This window comes from Tetrao urogallus (assembly GCF_951394365.1).
Source record: "Tetrao urogallus genome assembly, chromosome: 2".
NCBI classification, from domain to species: domain Eukaryota; kingdom Metazoa; phylum Chordata; class Aves; order Galliformes; family Phasianidae; genus Tetrao; species Tetrao urogallus.
The window spans coordinates 34,353,338-34,379,534 of record NC_136814.1 but is presented as its reverse complement, the minus strand read 5'-3'; the positions used below and the strand labels follow the sequence as shown (position 1 = coordinate 34,379,534).

Genomic DNA, 26,197 nt, shown 5'->3' with positions numbered 1-26,197 from the left:
CAAGCCAATTCTAAATGTTTTTACTGTAAAACACTGGGAAATTTCACTCTTGCTATCCACACAAATTAATGAATAATTAAAAAATAACGTCACAATCTAGACTCCACTGTTAAAAAGTAGGAGGCACAATAGGGTAGTACTCCATCATAAAATCAAATACATGAAAATTAATAGCTTAAATGAATGTTGAAGGTATACATTTTGTTTCTTCAAGAACTTCTATATAAAGCACTTAACCATACGCAGAATTCTCAGCAAAAGGTCCAGCGAATAAACAAATTATTCAATAAAAAGCATGAAACAGTAACGTTTTAACAGACACCTACGGCTTTTTCTTAAGACAGACTGATGTAACATGCCACCACAGAAAGTAAGCAAGTAATTCAATGCTTTTTTCTTTATTTTTTTTCTCTCTTATGCTCGGAAGATTCCTCTTACTTTATCCGCAGCCAAAACTACCCTTTGTTAAAAGAGTGTAAATGTAACCACGCACATACATACAGAGCTCGCATATAGAAACACTAAAGAGGAACACATTTTTGAACAGGATGGAGACAGCTATGCTATTCCTGTGGTTGTCTAAAAGTATGACAAACTTAAGTTATCAAAGTTAAGTCAAAAGTTAAGACAAATCTTGCCTTTTTAAACTTGGGAGGTTAGAAAAAATCACATTTATAAACCCTAACTCCACGTGCAATTATATCATAACTGAATTAACAATGAGAAAGAATTAAACAAGTGTCTTCCAAAAGTAATTCAAAAGCTCATTTGCATCTACATATTTTGAAATATTTCAATCCAGTAGCTACAGCTATTTGAAAGCATACATTCATTCATTCAATAACCTTTGTATATCTTTTATTTTAATTTCAACCTATGTTACGAGAGATTTTCTGTACGGTGGAATTGCTAGAAATGTACGTTAGTGTTGCAAGTGCTGAACTTCAAACATACCTTCCTCAATTTTTCCAACAGAAACATAGTTATTATTACTTAAGAAAATGGTGTCACTATGCTGCTATTATGTAGTTGGATATACAAAATACAACTACAGGAAAATGTGATCTAAATATGACTTCCATATGGTAAAACATATAGGGACAATATGATACTACAAAATCAACTTCAAAATAAATATTCAAAATACAACACAAAAAAAATTATGAATGAAAATTCATGAGCACAGCTGTATTATAGATATAATACAGAAAAAAATTATACACTAAAAATGAAAAGGAGAAAAAGTGCTGTCTAGACAAACTGTTGAAAATCAGCAAACCACAGCTATCGCCTACCCCATAACTCCATCAGTCCTACATAAATAATTCTCCACAGCTTTTCCGTATCTTCTGCATCAAAACTAAAACAAAATGTAAGTTTATCTCTGTTTAAAAAAAAAAAAAAAATAGAAAATATTAAATTTTGAGTTGTTGCTGTGATGCCTCGGGGAAAATATAGTTCAGCCACACAAGCTCCTATTTTCTTTTTGAGCTATCTTCTAAGATAGAACTGTAATTTTCATAAGCAGCACAATGGAACAGTGAAAGAGGTGAATTACAGGAACGTTCTGCCAGAAAGCCAAGCCAGCAAGAGATCAGGGAAACTAAGTGCTTGAGTAACAACTTTATTTCCTTCCCCCACAGCTTTTAAATCCAGCAGCTGATATCATCTATGTGTGACAGAGCCATAGCCATCTCCCATACGTTCTATAAAATCTGTGAGAGCAGACACCTATACGAAGGAGGCACAAGAGGATCACTCCCAGCAGACAGGAGAAGATGCTGCACAGAGAGCTCACTGGCAGGAGTGCAGGGCCAGGGGTGTGTGGGAGCATATGGTGGTTCCTACTCCACTGCCATGCCCAGACTATGCCACACACCCTGCACAGCAGCTGAAAAGACCTGCGCCAGCAATGGCCTGGAGGGAACTGCTTTCACCCCCAAAGGCCAGGCTGACCAGATCACCTGTGGGCCGCACCTCAGCACACGCAGAACACTGATTTTTACAAGTGTTCATTCTATTTGTTGCACTTGAGTGAAAAGAAAGTCTTCCTACTCTAAAAAGATTACTGGGATGCTTCTTACTCAAATATAAAGCTGTTCACAGTCTCATTCTAATACCCAGCCTCAAACACTGCGGTATGGGCACAAAGACAGGCATTCCTCTCCTCTGCCGACAGGTGCTGACTGATGTCTCCTTAGGAACGCTCTGAAAAAGCAGACGACACTTCACTGATAGAAACCATACCTACCTTCAAAAGAAAGCATTACACAGGCATCTTTTACATCCTTGAAAGTGCTTTGAAGGTAACACAGACATAGCTGTGTTACATTAAAATACATATATCTTTTTAACATTTTTTTAAAATGAAATCTTATGTACTATCTACATATTTTTAAAATTGCAAATTTTAATTTTTACTGTCATCACCATTTTCCCATTTTTAAGGTGCAATGAACACTAAAGTAAATTGCTTTTAGTTCAGACTGCCATAAGCACATGTAAATGCAAACCAAATACATGATCTCCATGGGTTCCAGCTGCCAAGCAAACCATGTCTTCCAAATGGTAGCACATTTTATTTGGTACTTGCAAGCAACTGTCTCTGTACTTCTGCATCAGTGATGTTGTGACAGCCATTAGTACATATTGTCCAGCTTTTCAGTTATTCAAGAGATTTTTCACATTAGTAATTTTTATTAACCATTACAATTGCATCCACATTTGAATTTCTAATGAACACATGTTAAAAATATATTTTCTATTGATATGCTTTTATATTATATGCAGCCCCCAGGCAGACTTCACGCCTTCTTAATTTTTTATTATTTGAAGAAGTTTGTTCCCTACAAATACCAATTCAGTGACCTTTCTTACCCTCTCACAAGATCCATGCATCTGAACACATACCAGAAAGTATCAATCCATCATAGGAAACATTTCTAAAATACACCTTTTACCTCATCGTGCAAACCAAAATCCCTGACCACAACGAGTGGGATTAATCTTCATGCATCTGAACCTCAATCTATGAAACCCAAGAAACATCCCACAAGATCCCATGCAGTGACCACAAGTATGGTCACTGCAACAACATGGCCCACAAAAGAATTCCATGCACCAAAAGATAGTCAACAGGACTCAAGTAATGACCCTGCTCACACAGCGCCAAGTACCTTGCACATCTACCCATGTAGCCACAGGAAGCCCAGCGCTCCTCACGTGTGTCCGACAGCAGTATGGTAACACCCAGCAAACATGGGCATATGCGAAGACCCCACACAGCTCCAGGGCTGGGCAGACGTGGGCACAGCCAGCACAGCAGGAAATCAGGCTCAAGGTGCTCCAAAGCTCTCTCAACTTCAGAGACAAAATGAGACATTTCAAACACACACACACACACACACACACACACACACACACACACACAAAAAGTTTCTGAAACTGCCCCAGTTAAACTCTCCAGATGTAATTTCTTTTGTAGCAATTAGACTTTGCTTGTTATTTCATATCCTAATCAAAACAACACAGACGAAAATAATTTGCTTACTGAAGACGGTTTTTTTTCCTTAAAATCTGCCTTCCCATCCCCTTCCTCTGCCGCGTGGTGCTATCTCAATAGCTCGTGACATCACCAGGCAGCTGTGCCCGCTCACCCTGCACAACCGCTGCACCACAGCCCCCGCCCGGCTCAAGCAGTTGGAGCCCAATTACAGAGCTTAAGAAAGCAGGATGGATATTTCTAATGATAAACATGAACCCAAACATACAGACTTTCACAAGGGCAATGGCCAATTTTTTAAAATCTTTTTAATCTAAAAATATTCTGGTGTTTTTTGGCAGAAACAATCAATACCACTTGACAAACTGCTTGCTTTTCTTTTTTGCACCTGCATTCTTCTGCTGTAAAAGTATGTTTCACATCAAGAATTTTATCACCAGCTCTTGAGGTGGGCTGCATTAGAGTAATAGCATTTCTGGAAACCAGACCACCACTACACTGTGAGATTCCTGACATAAGTAATAAAGCATCATCCTTACGTTCAAAATAATATTTTATGTTTCTGCTGGTATTCCATGATCTTTCAATTAAGTGATTTCAAAATACTTTTCCATCCCTAACATTCATATTTAACAAATTATGCATACAAATTGTCATATAGGTTTGTAATAGCTACAGCATATGGGTTGGTGAGTAAGCTATGTAAGCACAATACTGTATTAAGTAGCAATAGGACTAGAGGGATGGCCTCAAGCTGTGCCAGGGAGGTTCAGGTTGAACATTAGGAAGAACAACTCTGAAAAGAGTGCTCAGGCACTGGAGCAGGCTGCCCAGGGAAGTGGTGTAGTCACCATCCTAAGAGGTGTTCAAGAAACATTTAGATGCGATACTAAGGACATAATTTAGCAGGAAACATTGGTGACAGGTGGACAGCTGGTCCGGATGATCTTGGAGGTCTTTTCCAACCTTAGTGATTCTACGATTCTATGACTGTTTGATGGTGACAAAGTACCTGTTTAGGCATCCAATACTGTGAAAGACAGTTCAACGCCTAAATGTCACAGACTTCCACAAAGGTAATACACCTAGAACAGGAACAGGATCAGAAAACAAAGAGCCACATACTTAAAGATGTATCATTCTGCTGTGTGTATTTGAACATCCTGGCTATTAGAGATGTGGGAAAAGAAGACAGAACACAGAATGCACTACTGGACACAGCTGTCACTAATTCAGGCAGAGTATCAACAGAAGCAAAGCAGAACAGCAGACAGCCCTTTCCACTGCACTGCTCTCCTCCTCACGCCCCAGTCAGGTGCTGTGCAGGCTGTCCACCAAGTGCAAGGCCCAGGCCTGCTCCAGGCAGGATGCTCCAGACACGCGGAAAAGGTAAATAGCATGCTCCAGGGCAGCCTGCACAGGCCCAAAGGCAGAGCTGTGCTCATTTGCAAGGCCAAGGCCTTTGTCAAGATTTCTAGGATTATGTGTCACCCTACCCATAATTTTCAAGTGTGTCTACTTGAACCACAGAGCTGCATTAGCCTGGAATCTATAATTTTAAGGAGAAAGTGCAAATGCTGCAAATAAGACTATAACAAACCAGAGCAATATACTGGCAGTGATTCAAATGCGTCCCAGCAGAGCTCAGCACAGATATCAAAGACCCTTACAGGCAAAAACTCCTGCAGAACATAAGCATTCAATTACACGATACAGTAACGTTGCAAAGTTGGACTGTACTACTACAGGCACTCATATTTTCATCTATGTAATGTTTCACTGTACACATAATCTACTCTTGGGTATTTAACCACAATTCCTGTCTCATTGTTATAATTTAACCTGCCAGGTGGCTTAGCACCACACAGTCATTGGCTCAGTCCCCACCCCTTCCCAGGCGGATGGGGGAAGAGAATGGGGGGGAAAAAAAAAAGTAGAACTCATGGGTTGAGATAAAACCAATTACTAAGAGAGAAAAGGAAAAGGATAATAGTTATGACTATTGTCCTTTATACTATATATATGACTATATATGTAAAAAAATATATATAACAAGTGATGCAAAAGCAATTGTTCACTAGGGAGCTGAAGAGTAAGATGAATTCCCACTCCCTTCAAAACTCTCCTTTCACATTATGTCATATGGTATGGAATATTGCTTTGGCCAGTTTAAGTCAGCTGTCTTGATTTCATCCCCTCCCAACTCCTTGGGCCATCCCCAGCAGCCCTTTGCTGAGAAACTGGAATGGCCTTGGCTCCACACAGTGCTGCTCAGTAACAATCACAAATATCAGTGTGTTATCAACATTGTTCTCCTCCTAGAACTAAAACACAGCATCATACCAGACATTCTGAAGAACACAATACTGTCCCAGCTGAAACTAAGACATTCATCATCTCAAAGATAATAAACTTCTAAAATTTATCAACTTGATTATTACAGGTCTATTAAATATTTAATATTTTTTCTAAATTTCCACAATACTCCCTCAATGTAATGCAATTTACCATTTCTGTTTCTGATGTGAACTAAAGGGATTTTACTCACAGCTCCAGATCCCACAGCTTCCTCACCAGCCCAGATCTCAATGGCTATAATTCTAAGCTTTACTTCTTAGGTGTGGCTAGGACTACAGCCTGGTCCATTTTCAAGTCTTCTAACTCTCACAGTGACAAAGCAATAAGGGGATTATATTGTATTTTTCTACAGGACCAAATCTGTAGTCCAGACATTTGCACCAAACAGGCAAACAATATAAAAAATATTTGGCATATAACTTGAGGAGGGGGGGGAAATGGTAATACCTGAAAATTTCCTTTTCTTCCCAAGCCTTAATTTGCACAAGTGTACTAATTCAAAAACTCATACTTTATATTCCATTAGGCAAATATTATATTAACGAAGGGAACAGCTCCTCCCATTGTTATGTTTTCTGAGGAAATCACATCTACCTAAAGGAGTTTTAAACACAGTTAATGCAAAAATCAAAGTTTAAATGAGTTAGGTCAGGATTCAAAGCTACTTCAGTTTCATCATCTTATACTACTTCAGTGGTGTTTTACGTACCGAGGCACTTACTGACTTCAGCAAAATTCTGTAAAGTCAAACTGCAAGAAGAAACTATTAAAGCAACTCAAGTTTTTTTTGGATCTAGAAAAGTTATTTATGAAAAATCAAACCACACATTATAAAAAGAAGAAACCACAACATCATCTAAACTGCTGAAAGTTTTGACAAGTGGGCCACCGGACACTTATCCAATAAAAATAATTTGATTTTGAAATAAATATACTAAAAACTAATAAGAGTACCACCAAATTCTGCAGCTCCATTTCCTCTTCACCCACATTATGTGCCTCTTAGAAAGGCACTTCAAAATTCAGAAGTAAGTTTCAGAAAGCTGATTCACATTCCCAAAACATTTGACCCATTTGGAAAAGTGGAATTTAGCAGATTATGGAGTCTTTGTCATGCCTGGCAACACAAACAAAGCATTAGGCTATATCCATAGGTAATAATGAAACAGACAAACTTTTTTCCAGGCTACTCGCAACAACCAAAAAGAGATTCCACGCTGTTTAGGAGGAGATGTAAGAACAAAGAATGGAAAAGGAATTTTACAATTTAAACAGAATGAAACAAAAATCTCTGCTGGCTAGCTCTCTCAAATTTAGAAAATTAAAAAAAAAAAAAAAAAATCGAAAAAAGGAACAAATAATGATCAGCTGTTGGAAAAATAGCTTTAATGAGCACATGTAGCATCATATTAAAACACCCAATTTGCTTAATAAGTAGGGAATATGAGTCTCAAACTACAAAAGAGTGCAAAATGCTGCACTGCAACAAAAACTGTACCAGAAGAGGACAGAGTGCACTGATTTTAAGAATTCTATACAGAAACATATAGCAACTCTCCAGAAAAAGTATACAGAACATCGTATTTTCAGACAGCACTGCACCGTGCTTCCAATTTCCAACATAACTCAAGCCCTGTAAAGTAAGAGCTTACCCACGTATCATGTTCAGAAATACTCAACAGTGGAGACTGGGGAAAGCTGTAGGGTGGTAAGAAGGGAAATGAAAACAAACATCTATCAGGAAGTCTTCCCTGGTGAGTACACGTTTCTATCTATTCATATATCAGGACAGCTGTAATCAGCAAGTTCTTTACAGGTTTTGGAGCTTCTTTAGTCACTGACTGGAACATAAAAGAAGGAAAAGGAGTACTGACATGATGGATCCTCCTTCAGGGGCTATAATGACAAACATTCCTGTGGATATCCAAGAGCTGAAGATGAGAACTTAATGACAAAAATGACTGCCTAATGGGAGAACAGTTTATTTTAAACAGATACTCTGCATTTAAATTTCATTTGCTGTGCAAAATCCTGCTAATATAACTGGTTTGCTCGAGAAACACATCAGTCCTGCAGGAAACACCCATTCTTACTAGGGCAGGACCAGGAGGAATTCTTCCTCATTGAGGAAATCGTGCAGAGCTGTAAAGACATTCTCTTCTTCAGCAGCCTCGGATTTCTGGTTTGGCTGTCACCAACTGCTAAGTGGAGCAAGGTGAACTGCTGCATGAAGGTAAGCAGTCACGTTTAGCTCTGTGCTCTTAGGAATTGTCATGCGGAGACTCTAAAATATGAGATGTGTAACAGAGATGTACGTGCCAGTGAGAAAGCTATGTAGAAGTTTCCCCAAAAAACGGAGAGGTAAAGGTTTGGGAGACATGCAGGAAATGCGTATCACACTAACAGCCTGGGACATGGACACCAGGTGGGCCCTGATGTGCTTTGTTAGGGATAAGAGAAAAGGAAGGAGGGCAAACACCTCAGAAATGTGTTTCCCATAGAACTGCATTCATGAGGCATTTGGACAAAATGAACAGCCAAGGTGCCTGCAGCATCAGGAACTCTCCTGGAACATCAAGCCCACTTCCAAAACGAAAGCAGTACTGTACCACAGAGACTTTTTTGCAAACAAACAGAAGAAAAGCCGCTACTTTTTTTCTTTAAATTAGTACTAGTGAAAATTGGAAAGTAGACCTCTCAAATTTAAATAAATGCACTGGCAAGAACATCTCATTTAAGCCCAGCACCACTTTCAGAAGCCTCACACAATATACGAATCTACTAGAAACGCCTTATAGCAGGGGTCACAAGCAAAGACTATCTGATCATCAAAACATGAGCTCTATGGTGACCACTGGTCTAAGATTTCATACACCTCTTAGGGTAACTTCATCACATCTGGTTATTTAGAGTATCACTACATCAATTTTTCTTAATCATTATACTCATTTTCCTCAGATGAATTTGCTGTTCTTTATATAAGCAAACAGAAACTGTTTTGTGTTTGTTTTTTTTTTTTCAAAAATTGAAACACAATTTTTATTTTAAAAGATTATTGTTTTCTTTAAAAAATACAAAAGATTACCAGAACACTACAACAGAAGCAAAAGATGAGGAAAAAAAAAAAAAAAAAAAAAATCAACAAAAAAAATGCTCACCAGTATTTCCAACTCTCTTTATAGTACATTGAAACAAACAAACAAAAAAGCCAATGGTAAATAATATGGTATGTTAATAAAAGATAAAACTACAACAACACTACCACAGTTAATGGAAGTCAACAGTTTAAAAAAAAAAAGAAATATTTGAATATTATTCATCTAACCTCCCAGAAGAAGGTCATATTCCAGACTACTGAAATGCTACCACTTATTAAAAGTCAATGTAACTGCAAAAAGCATCATGTTTCAGATTTTTTTTTTCCCCAACATTTTCAAGTGAAGCAAAAAAGAATAACTCTCTACTTCTTCTTCTTTGCATTCTGTTACAGATCACTTATTTAGGTATAAAGAAAAAAAACCCACAAAATCTATCTTCAGCATTTGTTCTGGTTTTATTTTTTATAAAACCGACAAGTACATCTCAAAAAATAGAAAGAAAAAGCTGACTTTGAAGGACGGATGCAATAATGATATTAAAGAGGCAAATATCATAACAGACAAATATTATGCTATAAACAAACAAAGATATTGTCTGTAAGTCAAGGGGAAACAGCTAAACACATGGAATTATTCCTCTCTACTAAGCAAAGAGAAAAGCTCTTAAGTATTATCATTTACAATTGATGAACACTACCAAATTGTGGGTGGGAGGGGAAGCTACACCAAAAGCCCAGCGAGAACAAACTATAAAGTTCGTGTTTGTTTGTTTGTAGAAAACATGAAGTTTGAAATGCAGTTAAAATAACTACTGAGGCTTAGTCTAAAACAAGGAATATGGCAGAGAATAGGAGGAAGGCAGAATATAACATTCTTAAAATATGAAAGAGTCTTATAAGGAGGACAGCGATTAATCATACCTCACATCTATAGACGGCAGTACAAAAATTCAGAAAGTTGATCCAAATAAAGTTTGTTGTTGAGTTGTAGAACAACTTAGCGTCAAAGGGTTGCTGGTCCTTTCAAGAACACCACAGACAAACATGGTGTATGGACTTTCTAGTTTTTGTCTCTGCATCAAAAGAGACAGACAACTAGCCCTCAAAATCTCGTCCAGCACTACATTTTTAAGTCCAATAAAATGTATCAATACATAATATAAATTGGCAGCCTTGTTGGAAACACAGGCCAAGACTTTGGAAGTTAGCTAGTTACTTTGGTACATAATTTTCAACATAAGGACAGCTGTACTAGTTCACCTAGCTCAGTGAAGTTACTGAGGAAGTGATACATTTTTCCACTTTCTTATGGAGAAATGCACAGTCATACACTGGCCTGCATCTGCCCATTTATTCAGTAAACATTTTTCCACACATGAAAAACTATTTCATCATCATAATTACAACCTTGAAAACAGTCGCATAGCACTTTCAAACATCATAAATTTACAGATTATCTAAATTTTAAGAAAAGTGGGTTTGGAGGAAGAGAACTATCTTGTTTTTAACTGGACTTTAATTCCACCTCTTAAAATGGAACACCTCTCATTCCACCTGAATCTTCAATGAGACCAACCAGAGTTGTTCGCAAAGTTCAAAAAATCTGAATCACAATTCTTCCAGTCTAGCAACAGAAACAATCATAGGAAGCAGTAAATTCTGTTTGAAGTGTAAAACCTGGTCTCTGAACTGAATTGAAATAAAAAGATTATCCAGGTATCTCCTCTCATTTTCCAACCCAATGCTCTAGTTTCACAGCTTGGGAAAACGTCAGCTCTACTATCTGCTTGCTGTTGTCCATCACTGTTACTCACCTCAGCTTTACCTACAAGTAATGTTTTCTGGAAGGCTGAATCAAGAATATCCAGTACACCCAAAGGAGAAGATGAAGGAAATGCCAGTGTTCCTTCTGTCAGTTCCCAAACAACTTCTCAAATCAGTTACAAAAGGAATAAAGTTGAGACAGGGACAAGGACAAAATAACACAGGCATGCTGACCATACACAGCAGAAAAACAAAGGCTGAAACATTCCAATTTTATTACAGAACTAGTTCTGGCATAAACTCAGCAAATCTGTACCCTGGAAACCCACACACACTCACCCATGGAAACCAGGTTTCTAAAGCACGTATTCACTCATTCAGACTATCAGCCTAACAATCTTCGACCTAACCACTACTCTGTGTGCCATTTGGTTGTGAATTACATCATAATTCAGGGGGGGAAGTCGTCTTTCTGTCTTTGCCAAACATCCAAAAATCCTCACCCAACATGAGACCCCTAACATGGGCAAGTAGCCCCCTTCCTTTACAGACGAAGATTCTGTAGCATATTGTTTCAAAATACTGCAAGGGAAAATACATAATTTGCATCAACAACCACTTCCTCGATTACTGGAATTGAGTATTTTTCAAATGAAGATGTTTACAATGTTTTGTCTTCTGTTGCTATTTTGTGTAGTGCAATCCTACAGAGCTCTTAAAAACCCTGTTTCTTCAAGGTGTTTTTTTAATCTTCTACTCCTGAAAAATAATGTCAATACTTTTAATGATCATCCTATAATTGTTCTGTTCAAACAAACCTTGAACGAACAATACAAGGCTACTCCTGCCAACTCAGTGACCACAGGTCAGAGCATGTAGTAATCCTGTATTTTTAGCACTTGAGTATTTTTCATTGTTATGTACTGTTTGGCAAAAATCTTTAGTGGTGAGCACAGGACAACTGTACTTCAAAACAACAGTCAACACAACTTGAAGTAGTACACCACACAATCTTTTTTACTTCATTTACTCCAGAGATCTGCCTTTTAAGCACATTAAATGTAGTTCTGAAAGTATTTTATTACAAACTGAATATAAAGAAATTTCCAAACATGCAAAAGAGTAAAGAATCATGAAAGCTAAAGGAGAAAAGATATTCAGGAGTGTTCTCAGTTTATTTTTCCATAAAACACAGCCGAAGGTAACTCTGAATTTGGCAGAATGAACACCTTCTGATAAAGTTTAGTTAAGCAGAGTTTTATCTGCAGTCCTAACTGCAATAATTACACAACAGATTAGCAGTAAAGTCTGTAATACTAAGTAGAAAAACTTGACCAAATAGGTTGTGAAGCACGGTCAATAGCTACATGCTTTACCTCCTGCAAATGAGAAGAAGGCATCTAAGCTTTGTTCTATCAACTCTGAACGTGTAGAATTAATTAGAAAAAACTCCGTAAACATTTTTAAAAAGAAAAGTAAAAACTAATTACACTTTTAGAATGCTGAACCTTTAAGTGTGGCTGAATTGCATTTGCAAGCATTTCTCACCTTTATGAAGCAATAAGGAATATATTCAGTGTAACATTTATTATATTGTAAGTGGAAGAAACAGAAAAGCTGTAGCTATCAATACACGTTTGAAAATGTTTCAGAAGCTATTCACTTTGCCTAAACTCGTTACCCTGCAAAGTGGAACTACATGATTCTTGGCTCTCTACTTAAGCTCATAAAATAGGATTTCTCTGTATTTAAAATGCATACATTTTAAAATTGTTTCTGGTAAACCTTAAGCAGCTCCAAAAGCATTATGAAATGCCACGATTTTGAATTTTCAGCATATAGAAGGTGAAAGCATTTTTCAAATTTTTCACAGGAAGCATCTCTACCCATATGTCAGGTTGGGTGTTAGTGAGTTGATTCAGTGAGGTTAAAAAAAAAAAAGAAACCAAATTTTAAAAAGCCGTATCACACACATTTGTTTGGAAGCACCTCCACTTTACTGAGCACAGAGCTTTCCCTTTTACCTGATAAATCATAAGGGAAGTGAAAGAAAAACAAAACAAACATATAAACAAACACCATCATCAACAAAGGAAAGGAACCCACCAAGTCCAACACAGTACTGAATACCTACTTTGGAAAAAGTTAATTCAGATTGTTGTATTTTAATGAAATGCTCTGCATAACATGGGATCAAAAGATAGAGTCAGACAACAGATTTGAAACCTTACATTCCAACTGGAAGTCTTTTATGAAATTTCAATGCTCCTGAGGTGCTTCCAGCACAAATTTTGCTAACATTAAAGGTAATACTAGTGCAAGTCAAAAGACAGTTTAGCAGAGAGTTTCTACCTCAGAAACTCCAGGAAAGTGACAAGTAGTTCTACCACAAAGAAACAAAAGCAAACGTTCTCAGATTTTTATCCACATGATTCAGGATGCTCTATCACAGATCAAACCAACCAGGGGCAAGGCATAAAGATTTGTTAATTTCTCTTGTCACACCTAAAGGTATATACAAATTCTATAATAAATGAAAATACATAACAATTAAGTACTGTACATAGACTGTACTTTCAAAACCTTCAGCTTATGTGCACTGAAAAAAATAAAAGCAAACTAGAAAGCAAACCAAAAGTCTCCAGCCACCCCTCCTGCAACCACTGCGAGGTCTCATTTTTCCTTTCTATTTTTTTTCCTTTTTTTTTTTTTTTTTTTTTTACCTTAGGTGTTCTATGCAGAGATTCTTTTCAGTTGGTGCTTTTTCCTTGTTCCTCCAGCTGCCCAATGGCATGCTTTCCATGACAGATGCTCTGGCTTCATTCTTAACATATGTTCCAGATGATAATTCCATCTTCTTTTCTGGATAACTTTAGAGCCAAGGGGTTTTTGAGCTGTCTAATGAATCTTGGCATCTGTTATAAATTCATTCCATTTAATACGTAGTATTTTTCTAAGGCATTTGCTTTCAAAGGCATTTAGATTTCTGTACCTTTGTTAGATTTCCAGCTTTCACATCCATATGTTGAGATGGAAAGAAATATCCGAGTTGAAGTTTCACACTCCGGTCTTTAAAGCATGGATTTTTTTCATGACCGCATCCTATTTAGTTGGTAAATGAAACTGCTGCCTTGCCAATTTGTAACAGTAGCCGTGCACTGGAATCCCCAGATGACAGGCACCTTATTACCAAGATAGATAAATTTACCTCCTTCTTTTATTCCTTCACTTTTCAATGTAGTATTTGAGCTGGAAGTTTCCAGGGATTAATTATATTTGCTTAGATTTTTTCCTGTAATTACATAATACCATTTTATAAATAACAGTGAAGAAAAAGAGCGCTTTTCTATTTAACTTCATTTTCCAGTCACTGAAATATATGCTCGTTCATCTCAGTAGTTACTGCAATTACCATATAATTTTTCTGTTATGGAAACTTCCTGTGACCTCATCATTAAAATCATTAAAAATTACCAGTTTCTCCAATATAAATATTCAATATTTTTTCAGAAACAATACGGTCACACCAAACTTTCTCTATTTTTTTCCTTTTGTGATGTTACTGCATCTAGCAATGGTTATTTGATTTTCATACCAAAGATACTCACCTTCCCAGCCCAATCAACACATCTTTCAAACAGGTCTCCATGCTCTATATCCTTCCCATTTGTATCAATTGCTCTCTGTCAGGCCCACTAGCTGCTTAGAACTCTGCAAAAATAGTAAATTCGCCTGCAACTCCTTCAACCAAGTTCACACAACTGCGGCCAAGGGAACAACATAGCAAACTAATGGCAGACTTCTATACCAAGAATAATGTAATGGCAGTTGCAGTAGGAACCAAAAGAAAATTATTTGTACAACACTTCTCTTCTTATCATTTCAAACCAGAAACAAAATCTTTATCTACAGTAGAAGCTGAAATCATTACTGAATATTTCTCACCCAGAAAAAAAAAGCTCAGCACAGCATAGCACGAGCATAAAGACCATTTCCTTGGTGACTGCGCTCACAACCGTCTTAGAAAGTTCTCCAGATCTGTTCTGCTGTCAGTGTCTGCTCCGCGCCCCAGGCTCCACAGAACTTCACACTAATGTATAGTTGAAAAGGCACACTCAACATGGCTAAAAATGAGAAAAAGATCCACTTCTCATAGTGAATGAGGACTTGAAGAAACTAGCATTTTCAGATATAGCCATATCTTTCTGATTGTAACTCTGTAAGTCTTCATGTACACTACAAGCATCTACATTTATGGTGATGGTACATTTTTAAACACCATTCTCCTCTTGCACGATATGTTCTAAACAATATTTAAAAATGTGTTCTTCAAGCATTGGATTACGATGCATTGCATTTCATAGTAGACAGCAATTGTTGGTATTTTATTTTGAGAAGACTAAAACGTTAGCAAGTTGATTCATTTCTTGCTTTGTATTTAAAAAAAAAAAAATATGCACACCCAAAGAAATACGAACAGATTTTCAAAGAACTCTAAAGAAAACAAGATATTTGGAGCATTTTTAAATATGTTGATTGGAAAAACAAAGAGATTGTGGTAAGTCATCTTCTTATAAACTGTGCATCTGATCACTTTAAACTTTCTCCTACAATACAGCTGTGATATACCGACATCAACAGTCTACCAGCCACGGCTGGCTTTCAGGAAACAAAGTGGACTGGAAGAAAGAAAAGGCTATTAATATGCTAAACCTCCAATGCAGGATCATAATTTACTGCAAAAATGCAAACACTTATTGTGAGGCATTTCACAAGTGACAATGTTTGTTACTGAATATAAAGACCTGCGACTTTCTTTCTGACAAAACTCAGTATACTACAAAGATAATTTTCCTTTGGTAAGGAAAGGGCAGACACACTATGGACATTCAGACAGCAATGCTTTTGCAATCACGCTGTCTCACTATAAAAATAGCATTTTTCTCCCCCCCCCCCTATTTCACCCAGTTCTGGTGTTGTGACTTGATAACTCTTATGGGAAAATTCATTTTAAGAAGTAAACATAATAAATTCAGATCAAACCAATAGCTACATAAGTATATAAAAATATTATATTATATTCCTAAAAAAAAATCCGCTAAAAAAAAGATAAAGATAATACTAAAATTTTTATAGCACAATCTTTAAGTGCTTTTTACTATCAAAGGTAATATTTATTATTATTTCCATTTATTTCCATATCTACAACAGATTATTTAAACCTTCCTTATCAATACATTTGACAGTACCAATACCCTCAACATTTCTGGCATTCTCTATTAATGACATTTTGGAATCTGGCACAGGAAAAAAAAAAAAAGAAAAAAAAAAAAGCTCACACATAAATATGCATTACACAGCTATTACAAATCACAAATAATGCACTACGACCAGAACAATTCCCTCTTCCCTCTGGGGAAAGTGTGGAAAAAGTTCGTCATCATAAGACCCTATGTACCAACATTGGTTCCACAGGGTGCAAATGAAATGTGTAAAGCTTTGACTGTGACGGAAGAACATCCAAAGGGATCCTAAATAAAAATGTTTACAGATATTCTTCATGCATGATATAAAGATATTGAACCTCCTCCAAATTTTGCTATATAACCAAACAAAACCAGAAGAAGGTTTACAAAGAATGAATTTATGCCACAACATACTTTTAAAGGAACTTTACCAAATGTTGCAGTCATATTGCAGAATACTGCAAACTCTGCAAAAACTCACAGGTCTGAAAATTAACATTATCTGAAGTCTCACTGATAGTCTACTAACACAGAATGCATGTTGTGAAGTCAGAAAACAGTAAGTATGGTTTACATCTCAAATAATACCCAGAAACCGACAAATTCGACAGTCTCAGAAGGGTGTCCTTCTGCTGCAAGGGTGGCTTTTTATTTAAAAACATTCTTTTTATGAAGCCCCTAAATCAGAGAGGATTACAAAGCTACTGTATCACTTGGATTAAGGCACTGTTTAATTTTTTCAGACATTAGCCAAGTCACTACTCTTTTACAAGTTACTGTTTGTTCAAAAACTTTAAACCCATGGGAATTAACCACCTGGCAGCATTTTTTAATTAAATCAAGTTTGGGATCAGCACAGACATTAAATCACTGGCTCTTTCCTAAACAGGAATTACAGAGAGAAAACAATCTCAAAATACAAAATAATTGTGCTGCAGCTTGGTTGTAGTCCCAGCCTAATTTTTAGGTGCAGTTTTGTAACCAATTTACGCTAGGGGAAGGTGCAGGCTGTCAATACATGGGACGTGCTCTTCCCCTCCACACCTCCAGTCGCTCATTCCCAATTGTGCCAGCACTACTGTTTGTGCAGCTACACGGTGAGTCAGACCAGGGAAACAATCCATCTGAAAGTTAGCTGAGAAAATAAAAATAGATTAGTTTTCAGCCAGATAAATTTCCTGGTATGATTCACCCCGCGACCGTTACGAACACAAGTGCCAACAAAACAGTGCAAGAAAAGGACATGACACTTCCCCCATTTCAGAAACAGCTTCCACTTAATACACATTCCAAGTAAACATGGAACTGCATCTATCAAGGGCAAGTTCACAGGATCCTAATTAAAATTCACTAGTTGCTGCTGTTTCTCAAGATAAGAATAAACTTGGTCAGAAAAGTTTCCAATGTATTAGTCAGCATCCATAACCTGGAATAATGATATGAAAGTGAGCATAGTGAATGCTAGTTTTAAAGTAAAGCAATCTATGCTGTACAAAACCACATTGTTTTGTATCTATTTTCATCCATGTAAAAGTTTAACCACTGCTACAACTGCAGTTTCATTTGGTCAGAAGAGTGTAGGAGAGATGGCACCGTGTTCCTATGGAATCCTCTCCTGGGGATTGCTCTTTGGGAGTTTCCTCCATTCTCTCTGGAAGACATCTGGCAAAAACACCGAACCTTAAGAACTGGTAAGGGACTACTGGCTTGTTTGGGGATTTTTTTGCATCTAATTATAAACACTACACTTTGCACACTCCTAAGAGATTTCACCTCTTCCTCTGCAAAATGTCAGGAAAACAAAATCATCCATTGCTTCTCCTTCATGCTAACTTCAACTACTGGTAGGCTCGTTCCACTTTCTATACAAGCAAGAATACAGTAATGTGAAGCACGTGTTTCATGAAGACTACGAGACTTACATTCAAGAAGCCCCTGAGGTGAAGCAGCAATATTATTTCCATTTTAACTGAGGGAAACTAGCTCAGAAAAATTAAAATTCATAACACTGAGAACCAAATTTAAGATACCATTGGCTCAATTCCTCACATGATTTACCACCTTATGCATCTTTCTTCGTTAGATAGTTGTCCCTGAGTTTACTGCAGCCAAAAGCACAAAGGACTTGTATAAAGTAGCTACAAGATCCCTCTCCAGTTTCTCATGAGTGTGTTTCTCATTATCTCAGGCTAGTTAGTAGCTCTCTGTGAAAACTATTTTGGATCCAGTAACTTTCTTAGCATGACAATGTGGCTAACAGAAAACCAGTAGGAAGTGAATACATCTTTTACAGTTCAACTGTTCAAACGCAATTGAAGATTAAATAATTTGAAATTTCAAGGTAAAAATGTTGACAATAAATGAAGTTGGGGACTTTCCAATTTCCCATAGTTAATATACTATCACATTGTAATTAAGTACCCTTGTGAAGACAATCACCTAACTTTTCAAAAGTGAACTTCTGAATCTGTCTTGAAAAGGGACAAGTAATTTTTTACCAGTGTGCTGACATGCAAAACAATGATTTCCTATTTTCCTGTTAGCCTTAAGAAAGCAATCTTACAATAAAGAACGTTAATAAATTCAGTATTTATGGTAAACTGTAGACAATGATCTAATTACAAAGTAATGTAGCTAGATTCTGCCCTGATTTGCAAGAAGAGTAATCAACAGAGCACCTATGGCACAGCTAAAGATGGTACTGAAGAGGGATGGAAAAAATGAGAGTAAAGATACATCTGCTTTACAGATAAGGAGTACATATCTGAAGCAAATCTCCCGATTATCAACTATTACAAGTTTTGGCTTACACTGCGACTGTGCCTAATACATTCCCACTGCTACAAGGCATTCAGCCCATGAATAGGCATGACAATGAGTCCAAACCAAAGCACTGGAAACGTGCACAGTATGCACATCAAAATCTAAGCTCCACTCATCACGTTCACAGAACCACACAGAATCACAGCACACCTGAGGTGGGAAGGGACCTGTGGAGGTCATTCAGTCCAAGCACCTGCTCAGTCAGGTAGCCCCAGACCATATTCAGGCAGTTTTTGACTATGCTGTGCTGTATAAGATACTAGTCAAAGTCCACTCCAGGAAATCATTCCCACACAAGTCAAGTAAGGTCAGAACAACAGTTTTGCTTGCACTATGGGAAAAGATCAGTCAGTTATCACCATGTTTAAGTCCTGGGCACTGCCACCACCTTCTTTCCATATTTGCTGGGGAAGAAAACCTCTCATTTTGCCAATAGATTGCACAGATGTTCACAAAGGGTCAACAGCTCCTCTGGAAGAAGGAAAAGCAATCAAGATAGCACTTCATTGGTTACAAAACCTGCTTCCCTTGTCCTCCATCTTTCATTCATTCTTTCAATGATCACTAGCCCAATCTCCTCCCAAATCTGATTTTTCAGCATCTCATTTTGCAGTTTCAGCTGTTTCTTCTGTATTTGTGCCCTACACCATAGACTTCTCCACCCAGCTCTAAAACACCCTCAGGACCTAATTTTGAGTCACAGTTCTTGACCTTATTAACGTTTCTGACAATTACAGCCCACAGAGGCATAAGCTGATCAGCCCAGCTGAGGTGAGCAGGATATATGGATTGCCTCTGAAACAAAAGTAGGTTTGGCATGTACTTATTGGTCAGACTGGCAAATAGATAGAGTGAGGGAAGATGACTTCTTAGAGACCAAAAACTCTACTATTGTGAGCAAGTTGTCATTACAATGTTAAAATATTTAATGTGAAAGTGACATAAACACAAGGAGATTTAAGTTCAGTCAACAGATTACAGAATGCCAAAAGTATTATACAGAATTACTATTTAAGCTTTTTTTTTTAAAAAAAAAAAAAAAAAAAAGTCTATGTTTGAGAAACAGTTCCTCCAACTCTTCCCAAACAGTACAATTTCATCACACAGCACTGCCAGGCCAGAAAGGCTGTGAGTAGGACAAGGACAATGAATTGTCAGCATCTTGCCTTCCAGGCCCTGCAACAGAACATTAACCTTGTCTCTTGGAAAGAACTGCCCTCATGGGTAACAAACTGGTAAGAATAAGAGTGACTGGAAAAACCATTCAGAACACAGACAATAAGGCAGCAATCACTACATAGGAACTAGAATAGACATACAAGAAAATTCAATTCCAATTTGCCTGAAACATTCCAAAGACCACTGCCTAGGTGTCTTCCTGTGTAACAAGCAACCTGCTGTTCTTAGCAATAGTAGAAGCACTTTTACACCATAAATCTCAGAACATGTGAAAGGACAAATGACATCTTCCTTTTTTTTCCCCCCTATCCCAAAGACTAAAATGATAAGCACCAGAAGCAAGCCACTGGAAAAGTGGTAATAACAGGGATACCCTTTGGATATTGAGGCTCTCAACCCCCTTTCAAGAAAACAAATATCTGACAATCAACAGCATCAAAGTCAAATATGCTGATACTCCCGTGAATGTTATACTCTAATAAAATCCTATTAACACAGACATAACACCTTTCTCCCTCTGAACGCATTACTGCATTTTCTATCCAACACAGTTGTGATGAGAATAAACATATTCAATTAAAGAACACACACAGAACACTGCTATCTACAACACAGTTCTAGACAAATGTCATTTTTATCAATCAGATATCAATCAGAATCACAATTATACAAACATTTAGAATAGGGGAAAGGCCATATCACAATACAAATTGAAACAAAATCAGATATCAAGCATGTCTGTATTACCTATGCTAGCATTCAGCAAATACAATGAAGAGGAAAAAAAATTGGGACTGTTGGAACTACTTTGTGCTTCTTGATTGTGTCTCAGGCTTCAGCTACTATAGCATAGTGCTTTTACGTGTAGAAACTTATATTAATCCAAGCTAAAGGGTTGATACAGCAACACTCACAAATTTACAACCTAAAAAGTACCTGGAATAAATAGTTATTTATCCCACCCTCATCTTATATACATCAAGTTTCAGACTTTCATGTGGCTCTGACCTTCTGTCAGGGAGAAGTAAGGTTAAAAAGATTATGATTATTCCCAAAAAGAAGAACTTGGCACTCAAATGAAAAGTGAAAGGGTCAGGGAGGAGGGCATGGAGGGCCCCTTTCCTGTGCCAGTAGCTGCAGGAAAACAGCCTCTGCATACATACTCAGCTCCCTGTTCAGGGTGGATGTGGAAGCAAAGTACTGCAAGCAACATTACAGATCCATTTTTGAACTGAGTGAATGATGTAAAAATATCTATTTGAGAACATAAAAAAATATTGTAATTTAGATGTATAAACATTTATATAATAAAGCTTTTATTGTCATTTCTTCTCTGTTTTGGTCAGTTCCTCAAAGCCACCTCTTACATTCACTGACTCTTCAACTTCTGTGTAATGCTTTAATGGAACTTCAACAACTTGTTTAGCTTCAAGTGGTTCATCAGTGATGATGACTTCACCTTAAACTACCATTTGCTAAAACAATTAGAAAATGGCTTAAATTTTTTCTACTTTCTGCAGCAGATGTTCAAGACAGTCTATTTAAATTTGTCTTTGTTAGAGGTGTGTTAAACTACTCAAATAACTCAGACAATCTGCAAACAAGATTTCTGACAGGTTGTGAATAACAGTCAATTAGTACCATAACTTCTAAGGTTATTTTTTCAATCAAGGCATTCCTGCCCCCACCCAAAAAAAACATACCGCAAGAATTCAAGCTCCAGCAAGTATTTCCAAAATTAACATCTTCTTGGGCTTGGTTCCACTGCAAAACCTAATGTCCATTATAACACAGATATAACACCACAAAATATTTTCCACATGTTTATTTTTTACCCCATTATCCCAAATCCCATTATATCTGCATCTTGTCTTGAACTACAGAAATGAGAACAAACTGGCAGCTGTATTAATCTCATCATAATAAATCAAACAGATCTTACTCTATAATCTCCATGAGGCTAGAAATGCTAATTCTACTTCAGGTGATTCTACTCTGGATACCAAGAAGTTACGAAAAGCTATATATTTTCATAAATAAATAATATCTGAATGAAAAAGATATTAAAGTATTTCAAATGATATACTTATTGAAGGAGTTACAGGAAAGTTTCATAACATCTCTTTTTTTCTAACCTCCATCTCATTATACCAAATGCCTTAAGTTATCACGGTTAAATTAGTGCAGCTTTATACTCCAGTTCCCTCTCTGTAAAACTCATCCACAAGTTTTGCTGTACTGTGCAAGCGTTGCAAGATAAGGAGAAGACAAGAGAAACAATGATTAATGTCACCTCTGTATGCATTATCTATTTCACATAATCTGCACAAAAAAATATAATAATAAACAATGTAAAGATGGCCACAACAAACAGCATTATCTCATTTAACACACCTGAATGTAGAAGCCCAACAGACATCTGATAAGTGAAGTACAGAAGTACAGACTTAAACAGACAACATTTTGTTTTTAAGTAATGATTTAGCCATTTTGTTCTGTAATCCACAGTGGGTCTACTCTCCTCAAACAGAAAACCTTTACTCTTTCAACACAGACACACACATTATCTGACACGTTCAATTTAAAACTGTGTCAATTTTTCCTTTGTCCCAAATGATCTTTTAATAACACGGTAACATAGACGTTTAAAACTTTTCCCATGTTTAAACTAATTGAAATCTTGAGCACAGGTTGTGTATAAAGAAATTAGGTTGCAATTAAGCATAGTTATTAACGATTGTTAAATCTAATTCTAATGGTTGTGACTATTATAGACCACAGACAAGGTCAACCCCACAACACGAGAAACTAGCTTTAAAGAAAAAGAAACAAACCACCTGAATTATATGCATAAAAACCTCTTTCATAATGATATGCTCCAATCAGACTAAGCAAGTTCATCCATTTGAAAAAACAGCTGTTTCCAAACTGATATATTCAGAATATATCCCCACTCAGTAAGACATTCAATTTGCGTTCAGTAAAATTAAAAAGACTAAATCTTACAATAATTTGAAAAGACGCTCAGCAAAACATTGTGCTTATAAGCAAAGCCAAAATGTAGAAGTAATTTCAGCAATTACTGCAGAGTCCTTACACTAACTGCATAAACATCGTGTTCTGCAAATCAGCAGCAAGGTTTGAATCAGTCTATTTCAGGTTCTCAGTTAAGACCATGTCCCTCTCACCTCTATGCATTAGAAGGAAAGAAAGTTGGTGTCATCTAAAAAGGACAATCACAAAAGTAGACAACACAACATTTTTCTATTCTGGCTACAGGAATGACTGGAGAACAGAGGGAAGAAAGGAAAATGATTATCCTCTCTGAAACAAAGCATACTCAACCAGTACATTGCAAGACTATCTTCCCAGCAGCACAGGAACATAAGGCCACGAGATGCTTGGTTCTAAGGACTTGATCTGAGGCAGCAAGTCACCCACAACTGTAAGATCACGTGCACAAAATCCATTCTCACTGCTCTCTTGACTGAGTAGCGGCTACTAAGCACCACATCCAAAAACCATTCATGTCATACATTTGGATCTTGCTCAGACAAGTTCTGATGTCCCGCAGGGTAAGTCTGCACTAGTACTTTAGCTCAGATAAGGAGAGCACTCTAGCAACAAATCTTCCCATCACTCTGGCTAATGCACTTTTGTTTGCTGAACGAAGCAGTCCTGGAGTGCACAAATCTGGTTTCTTTCAGATGAAAGCGAACTACGAGATGTACTCCGGAGCTCTACCGCTGCTTTAATGGGGCACAGAATCAGACAGAAACCAGACCAAACCCACTTCGCTTGCAAATGCTGTGAGTGCAGGTAGGTACCAGGTCCTCATCACTAAGTACTGCAGTCTCTGCATCTGCTCTCACTGGACCGCATCACTTGTTGAGGCAGGTCCAGCCCCTGTGCCTCAGGATCTCCTTTCACATACTGCACGGGCTCTGACCTCTGCTGAGGTTAACTGAGCTTCTCAGACTTTGCTTTCTCCTGGCTTTCAATCCATACATAATCTGAAATTCTCATTTCCAGCTTGTCACTTCTGCCAGTATAAGCATTCAGGTACAACCTTCAGCTTAACTTCTCTCAGTATCATCTACTCTCACCACACTGAAACACCTGCTTGTAAAGACTATTCAAACCCAAGTATGATCACCTTTAGTTAAATAAACTTAATTCTGGTATTTCTTACTTTGAGTGCTGAGTGATTTTAAAATAGGAATATTGTAATAGCTTGGTCACTTAAACATACACTGCACAACAGCATGTTGAAGCCAGAAATGTGGAATCATACTGACTCTGTGCTCAAGAGCAGGTGTAAAGACTTGCAGACATACATACAGGCATATCAGCCCTCTATTCCTAACAGGGATACAGTGGGAAGGATAATTAAGCAAATATTTTCTCAATGCATTTCACAGCCATTAAGAATCACAATACACTGCACTAACAAAACAGACCCTCTACTCCTCAGCATCTTTCTATCTCAATCTCAGCATGGAGAGAGATCCTCAGCTCAACTATCAGTCCTCCCCTCTCATTCCAATAATCAGTTCCTTTACCTCCCTTTTGTAACAGCCTCTGATTAGCTGGCTCTTTGGAACTCTGCTTCATCCCAGTTCTATCATCACCCTCATACTTCTTGACTAGGTTCTGAATTGCAGCAAAAGATTGCTCTGCTTTTTTTCCTGTACCACAAACTTCCCTGACTGTTGAAGGGAACCATTTTTAAAAGCCCTAGGCTATATTCACAGAACCAAGCAATTTGGCATAATAAAACCAGATCAGTCAACTGAAGCACTTGGTGCCCAGGCCCCAGCTTTTACAGTGTATAGAGTTTATGAGTTCTATTTCAAGTTAAATTCAGTCTGGTGCCTCAGAAGGAATGTTGTACCATCCACATAGCTTACAATTGTTCAAAGTACCAGCTGTAAGCTGTTGGGTTTGTATGGTCATTCCCCAGCTGGAGGCTGAAATCCGCGCAGTACGTACACAGAGAGGAGATTCCATGTCTGATTTCCTCCGGGAGGAACCTAGCATGTACATATCAAACTGCTCTATGTAGCTCAAACTGCTCAGTAGCTGTCAAGTGGGAATGATTAGAAAACCCACTTTAAAAACTGTAATTGCATTAAAGCTTGAAGAAGCAGTGCTACTTTACCCAGTCCCATGATGCTTCTTGGTACAGAGAGAGAATATTCAGCTGGTCAGGTGTCTACTGAGCACAGGAAAATCCCAACTTTCACAACAGCGACTAAGTTTAGCTTAACTTTTCCTTGGCAATATTTAGCTTAGCAACTCTGACTCCAAGGCAAAGCCTGGGTAGAATCTGTAATTACATGAAATGTATAAGTACTGAAGCAAATGGTTACAAATTTTTGACATCGTAAAACTGCACTTCACTCTGTTTTCAGAGAAAAAAAAAAAAAAAACTGAATCCATCAGCAGAACAAGTCAGACACAGAAAAATAAGGAAATAGAAGCAAATTAAAAAAACAAACAAACAAAAAAAAACACCTAGAGCAAGAAGGAAAAAAACAACCATACATTTGCTGCAAGTTCATTAAAATGAGGAAAAATGAATGTCATAAAATGTTTTTAATTTGAAAACAAAACAATAAAACTAACAAAATGTAAAATTCAGTAGGCTTTTCTTTAATTGATAGCAGCATGAGAAGGAGAACCTTTGTTTTACACTTCAAATTTTCATATGTTCAGTATGACACTTAATTTCACTATACAAAACCACAGTCCTTTCTGGGACCCTGTTTAATACATATCACAGAGTTGCTATTGGGCTTGAATGAAAAAGATCGATCAATCCAATCATATCCTAATAGGCTTGAAATTACAAGAAATAAACAGAAAATGAAATGAGATATCCAAATAGAGCAAGCAAGAAGACGGGAAGGAAGAATAATTCAAAATTTTAAAATAATTCTAGCCTTGCAAAATTTGGTTTGTTATATACATAAGTATAATACTACAAAACAGGAAGCAGGCCTCAAGTTTCATGCCATTTAGCTAATTTTCATCTTCAATACACATAATGAAATACTGCAATACAATTATGCAGGAGTAACTACAGGATAATAAACTTTTTTTCCACAATTCTCTTGGCTTCTTTAACATTTAATGTCAATCTGCAATAAGAAAGCTAATAATGATCTTTGTCTTTGCACACTGCTAATGAAACAAAGCATTTCTATGTAAATTAAAGAGCCATTT

The 26,197-nt window shown here is 37.2% G+C and overlaps 1 protein-coding gene across 1 annotated transcript in view; it reads right to left on the bottom strand.

Annotated features, from left to right (window-relative positions):
- Positions 1 to 26,197, bottom strand: part of AKT3 (AKT serine/threonine kinase 3) — a gene marked incomplete at both ends in the record, with an annotated part of 130,122 nt that overhangs the window by 103,029 nt on the left and 896 nt on the right. The window lies entirely within an intron of this gene.